We start from the raw sequence: 6643 nt of genomic DNA, 5'->3' as shown, positions 1-6643 counted from the left end.
GTAAGAAACCCACTGAGGGTGGTTTAACTAGGTGGTAGTGAAATGGGAGAGGCAGTTGCTTTGCTAAACTGAGTACAACCACTCAGGGTAAGCACCCATCTCTGGGCAAGTGGCTGTGCCCCCACTATGGACACTTCTGAGCCTGGTGAGAGTGACAAATCTGACAGTGACTAAAGAATAGGGCCGGCAAAGGGATCGCCAGGTAGTAGATAGATGTCCACACATGGTCCATGTCTAAACTCCTGTTATCAACAGCCTAGAAGCCAACTAGACTTAGGTATCTACTGTAGGCTGGGCTTAATCTCTCTTATCCCTGGAGGTGTTCAAGGCCAGGCTGGATGGGGCTTTGAGCAACCTGCTGTAGTGAGAGGTGTCCCTGCCCATGGCAGGGGGGTTGGAACTAGATCATCTTTAAGGTCCCTTCCAACTCTAACCATTCTATGATTATCAAGATTTCCACTGACTATAATGAGGGCTTTGGAAAGTAGCTGAGACCTATATGCAGCCAGCAGAGTTTGGGAGTTTTGGTGTTTCAACTGAATCTTGTCCTTATTGTCTCCAAGGGCTTGAGACAAATGGAGGTAAGAGAGGCTGCTTTTGTCAGAGGTCTAAGTGCCCTCACTCCTGCACTGAGGAGGGCAGCAGGATTGAGGTGGAGATGACTGCTGGCTAGTGGCAGTGTACGACTGTAAGCATGGACAGTGCTGACCACAGATGGTCACAGGCTGCTGAACTTGCAACTCTCTGTAACAGAGGCAGGTACCGCACTGGCCTGTGGCTGACATTCACGGTTGTGTTATTCCAACACCTTATCTGGTAGGGGTTTCTTATTTATCGTCATGTTCTGTATCAGTCATCATTCTCTGTAAATATCTGGCTATCTACCCAACATACTAAAGCTGTTCCAGCCTACTAGGTATATACAAATAGAATTGTTCAAACTACTATTTATACAAATTTATACCTGTTAAAAAACCCCACAAACACAAGAATGCTTCTTTACCTGATGGATCAGAACAGCTTAAGCTATCAGTTAAATACATGTTTGCTCTTCCCTTTTCCATGCCTCTTGGTCTGGTTTTCATATGCCAGAAAAAGAGCTATTTTGATGCTATTTGCTTCAGTCACTTTGAAATATATCGCTTTTGGCATGATGAAAATCACATTCTTCACTGTTTTTCATCTCTCTAAGATGCTTTCCCCCTTCTTTAATGCGACTACAGCATGTACATTAAAGTATTTTGAATAACGTTCAAGCAACTCTGTGTTTTCTCTTACCCGTATCCTGCTGGATTTTAGTGCTTCATGACAAGACTTTGATAATGCCAGTATTACACAGCCCAGAAAATCATTAGCTGGAACAGAGATCTGAAGTGACAGAAAACCAAGGGGGAATGGCGGTGTTCTCCCCTCACCGCAGGACAGCTGGCATGTGGCTTTGGTCCCGTGCCCAGTTTTGACACTGTCACTGTGTTTGCAGATATCACAGAGGCATGAGAGCCCCAGCCACCACCCAGCTTCCCCAGTGGTGCCAGGCATCCTGGGGCACAGAGCCTGCCGGGCTTCTCCTGCTACTGCTACCCGTCTCACTTCCTCCCCTTCCCCGGCTCCATGCAGGGCAGCACAGCAGGGATGGGGCCTTCTCCAGCAGAAATAGACGTGTTTGCTTTTTCTGGGCTCCCCAGTTCAAGAAAGACAGGGAACTACTGGAATGAGTCCAGTGGAGGGCTACAAAGATGATCAAGGGACTGGAGCATCTCTCTTATGAGGAAAGGGAGAAGACTGAGAGGGGATCTCATCAATGCTTATCAATATCTAAAGGGTGGGTGTCAAAAGGACGGGGCCAGACTCTTCTCAGTGATGCCCAGTGACAGGAGAAGGTGCAACAGGCACAAACTGGAAGACAGGAAATCCCATCTCACCATGTGGAAAAACTTCTTTACTTTGACAGAACACTGGAATAGGCTTGCCAGAGAGATTGTGAAGTCTCCTTCTCTGGAGACATTCAAAACCCACCTGGACACGTTCCTATCCAACCTCTGTAGGTGAACCTGCTTTGGCAGATCTCCAAATGTCCCTTCCAACCCCTACCATGCTGTGATTCTGCCACTTGCGCACATGCACTTCACCTACAAAATTCTCCCCCAGACAGTACCTAGCAGGGGCTGTGCTGGTCCTTCAACACCACCACAAGAATAAGCAAGGAACGGGACAGCTCCTACGGAGCATCTGAAAGCACACCTTGAATCTGCAAATGAGTTTAATGGCCACTGCACTCACTTCTTACAGGCACAGGAGCCAACACACAGGGAAGTGGGCAGCCATGAGGTGGTACCATTGCTCCAAGCTGCCTGTGCTGAGCGAGACACCTGATGGACAAGGCCTGAGGTTATCTGAACATCTGCTGCAGGTGCAAAAGGAGGGTAAAGCTGGTGGAGCAGCAGGTAAAGCTGGTGCCACGCTCCAGGTGCTGCCTGGCCTGAGCTGTTCCAGGGAAAGGGCCTCAAATCACGGCAAACAGCAAATGATTCAAGTCCTTCTGGTCCCTAAAGTGCTCTCAGTAGTGGCTCCCCATCCTTTCCCCCTCATCCTGTAGTATTATTTTTACTTAAAACAGTTTTTACAGTAGAAAGGTCTGCTCTGGAAAATTCAGCCAACTGAACTGGACAACAGTAAAGGTGGTGACAGCAAAACAGCTGGGGGGTGTGTGTGTGTACAAACTCCCTCACATACAGCCGAGGGTTGGGATGAGCCTGATTGTGCAGCTCTTTCCGCAGAAACAGCCCGGGGCAGGAACAACCCTACATTTAATTCTTTTTTTCTGAGGCATCTGCTTTACAGTTTTATTTCTGCCAAATATTTACTAACCTACAAGCAGAGAGTGCTCTGCTTTACATTAAGAAATAAACTGTTCATTTTCCTTTCCCCCACAAAAGTGCTAGTGCTTCCTTGGAGTTGGCCTGTACGTTACTGGTGTAGAAGACACAGTTGTTGCTGTAGCGCTGCTGCTGGCGAGGATGAGAGAGGATTTCACAGGCCAAACCTAGTCCAGGTTGTCCAACAAGATAATGCAGTCAGACTGACTAAAGGAGAGCTGCTCTTCATCCAGAAGATTTGTGAGATGACAGCGTTTGTACTTGGTTTCAAAGTCCCCCGGCTCTTCTATTAAAGTTTCCATCCTGGAACAGACAGAAAGAACCAAACCCTTGTTTACATAATTTAGCATTCATAAAAACCCTTTGTGTACCCCTGAGAACAAAATGAATTATGCACTAAATGGATCTGGCAACTGTACAGGCAGCTAAAGCACAAGACTTCAGCTGTGGCAGCTTTCCTGAGGGAAGCCATGAATCCGGGAATCCCCCTCATCCTCCAGCCCCATCTACAGTCCAGAGCCCAAGGAGGATAATGCCTGGGGAGTCCTTATGGGGAGGATGGGGAAGCCCTGCTTTCTTCTGCCTTGGGCAGAAGGGGAGGGAAACACGCGTGAGCCCTGGGTCTAAAAATGGTTGGACCTTTTGTTTCTGAAATTCAGATTTTGCAACTGTTTACAGCTCAGAAATCGATGGCCAAGGCTTGCTGCTGCCAACTGCCCTCGCAGCTTCACTGTGGAAAATAAAATTCTGCTGTTCTGTGTTTGCAATCCTCCCTGCTCCGTGCCCCAAAAGCAGAGTGAGGAGGGAAGACTCACATTATTTAAGCAAAATTGGTTTTTGCAACCTCAAGAGCATGACAGCAGGGCAGGGACCAGCTTCAAGGATGAACACAAACATCAGCTTTACTCCAGAAGCAGCAGCGGTTCTCACAAAGAGATTTTCCTCATCAGCTCTACCATTTCTCCTTGGCTTCCGCAGGGAGAGCGCAGGTTGCCGTGCCAATGGCCACAGCTCCCATGCCAAAGGCTGTCCCCCCAAGAAACCAAGGAGGACACTGTCCAGCTCTAACAGAGGCCTGTCTTATTTGTATAGGTAAATTGGGGGTAGGTTACTAAAATCAGAAGTGCAGAAACATGAAAGCTATTACATTTTTCTTTCCTTAATGTTTGTTGTGGCTGGTATCAATCTTTCTGAAAGAGGGCAACTGAAGAACAATAGCATGGAAAATCAGGAAAGCACAACTGTTTTCTAGACCAATGGGCAGCTTGATGAATAGCTATTAATTTCTCATTTTTTTGTCTGTTTGACATGTCATTTCTTTACTTTCCTGACAAGAAAAAAAACAACAAACCAAGCACCCCAAACCATTCTGGTTTTATTGCTAACAGTTATTTCTCCCCCATTGCCCTGGAATGGGAGCCACCCCACAGCAGTCACTACACCTGAGCGGCCCCTCCAGGTGTGTAGCACAGCAAGAGCCAATGGGCACTACCTGCCTTTCCCAAGAAGGAGATAGAGAAGCACAAAAGGATTATTTTTTTTTTTTCCCACATAGCTTGCGTTCACAGCTGATGAATCAAACCATCCACGCTGCAAAGATTTACTCGTTAGGAGAACTGATTGCCAGTTCCCCTCTGAAGGACAAATATTTTACTTGCAGAATGGTGCAAATAACTCATCCAACAAGCTTCAGTGGGATTCCCACTATTTTCATATTATTTGCAGATTTAGGCTGTCTAAAACACGTCCCCAGGGCTGTTTGTTCATGGGTACTTGTCCAGTGCTTGGCACAAGGAAACTTCTCTTACAGCAGTGACTTTGGGCACTCCATGGTAAAGGAAATGATCCAGAGGTGGGTTTTTTAATAGATTTTGACTACTGGAAACCCAATGCCTCATCTCCTTGCGATAACACAGCTGCCTCTGACTACACTTGCGTGAAGGTTAGAAAAAAACCACTTGTGTCTAGCAACAAAAAGCTGCAGAACTTTTCTAGGAAAGCACCTCATGACTTTCCAAACACATCAGTTGCCACCACAGCTCATTTATCCTGTCAGCCGCAGACAGGCTTCTCCACGTGTGATTCAGACCAGAGTGCTGACAGCACGGATGAGGCTCCCGGCCACCAGGCAAGTTGGCAGAGAAGCTGCCCCAAGCAAAACACTTTCAGTTCAGGGTTTCAAGGCCAACCGCTTTGAAAAGGTTTCTCCTGCCATAACCCAACTGCACCAGCCACAAGCGCTAGCAGCCAAAAGAGGATGAGCACAATGAAGGATTGGAGCAAGGAGAGAGCCACGCAGCACCTTGGGGCAGCTGATGGCAGAGAGGACAAGACCTGTCCCAGGCGAGGGAGAAGCACTCAGCAGCTCAGCTTGCTGCCACCAGGAGAGAGGCTGTTACAGAAGAGATACAGTGACCTGGAGCCCTGGAGAAAGCAGGTGGGAAAGCCCTTTTCTATTGACCAGGCAGTTTTCTACAATGGATTTATACAAACTTTGGTGGCCAGAAGGGACCCATGCCAGACCAATGGACAACAGGGATATTGCCAGTGCCAAGGGTGGGAGAAGCATTGTGCAGCACAGCAGAGCTACCTACTCTGTACAGGCTTCAGTCCTACAAGGCTTCACTCTCACTTGTGTAGGGGGAAAAAAAAAAATTACAGAGGAAACTCAGAAGGTGATGAGACAAACTGATGCTGCCATCAGCCAATGGGAGACTCCAGAGGCTGCAACCAGCCTTGGGATGGGAGATTCCCAGAGGAAAGGTGAAAACCAGCAGAATATGGCTGCTGGAGGCTCCCACCTTGCAGATGCTGGGAAGAAACTGCCAAAACAGCCCATTTTTACCACCCACAGCCCTGCAGCAGCGAGGTCTAAAACCATCCTCTGAAGGTGGCAACAGCAGCAGTGGGTGGTCCCAGAAACAGAGTCCTGAACCCAGGAAACCTTTCCTAGGGCTGAGACATCAAGAAGGCATCTCTTCTCCAAAAGCAAAGCCAGCAAAGAAACTGGCAGGGATGACAAAGTCAAACTGCTTATCCAAAAAGCTGCAGATCTGGAGCAGGATCCTCTCTGCAAGGCCTGAGGTCCGCTGTCTGGAATGACTCCTGGCACAGGAGCGATGCTTTCACCTGGCTGCTGGCCATTACAGCTGGGGCAAAAAGCAGCACCCAACAAAGGCAGAGCCCAAGTCTGCAGCCCTACTCCAAAGAAGCCAGACAGGAACTTTGTCAGAAAGGATATCACCTTAGGGATTTTTGTTTCAGAATACAAGATCCTCCCCAGAGAGATTCAAGGTGGAAAAAAAACTGGCCCAAGAACAACCCTTATCAGGCGGCTCATAAAGAAGCCTGTGTTGTGTTTTGAAAAGAAAGTATCAGCGCTGGTGAGGCCAAAATGTCACCTGCTTTATTTTAGGTGACTTGCTACAAAGTTCATAGGATTCTTTATGCACAGATGGCAATTAAAAAAATTAATAAAAAAAATAATCAGTGTACATAGCATAAAGGAGATTATTCTTTTGAAAACATGCTTTCATCTAGGAAACATTCTAGTGCTGAATTTCCCATTTTTTACTAAAATCAATTATATTAGCAAATAATAAAACCCCCTTAATTGTATCATATTAGCTCACCTGAACTTTATCCCTTGCTGCTCAAGCCCTGAGTACTTGCAACAGAAAACAACTAAATCAAATGTAGCAGCACATAACTTATGGCACCTCAAAACTCAGAACACAAACATTCAACTATTTGCCATTTTATAGACA

Source organism: Numenius arquata, chromosome 1, assembly GCF_964106895.1.
Source record: "Numenius arquata chromosome 1, bNumArq3.hap1.1, whole genome shotgun sequence".
Classification (NCBI taxonomy): Eukaryota; Metazoa; Chordata; class Aves; order Charadriiformes; family Scolopacidae; genus Numenius; species Numenius arquata.
The sequence above is the reverse complement of the archived record's forward strand: the minus strand, read 5'-3'. Positions refer to the sequence as shown.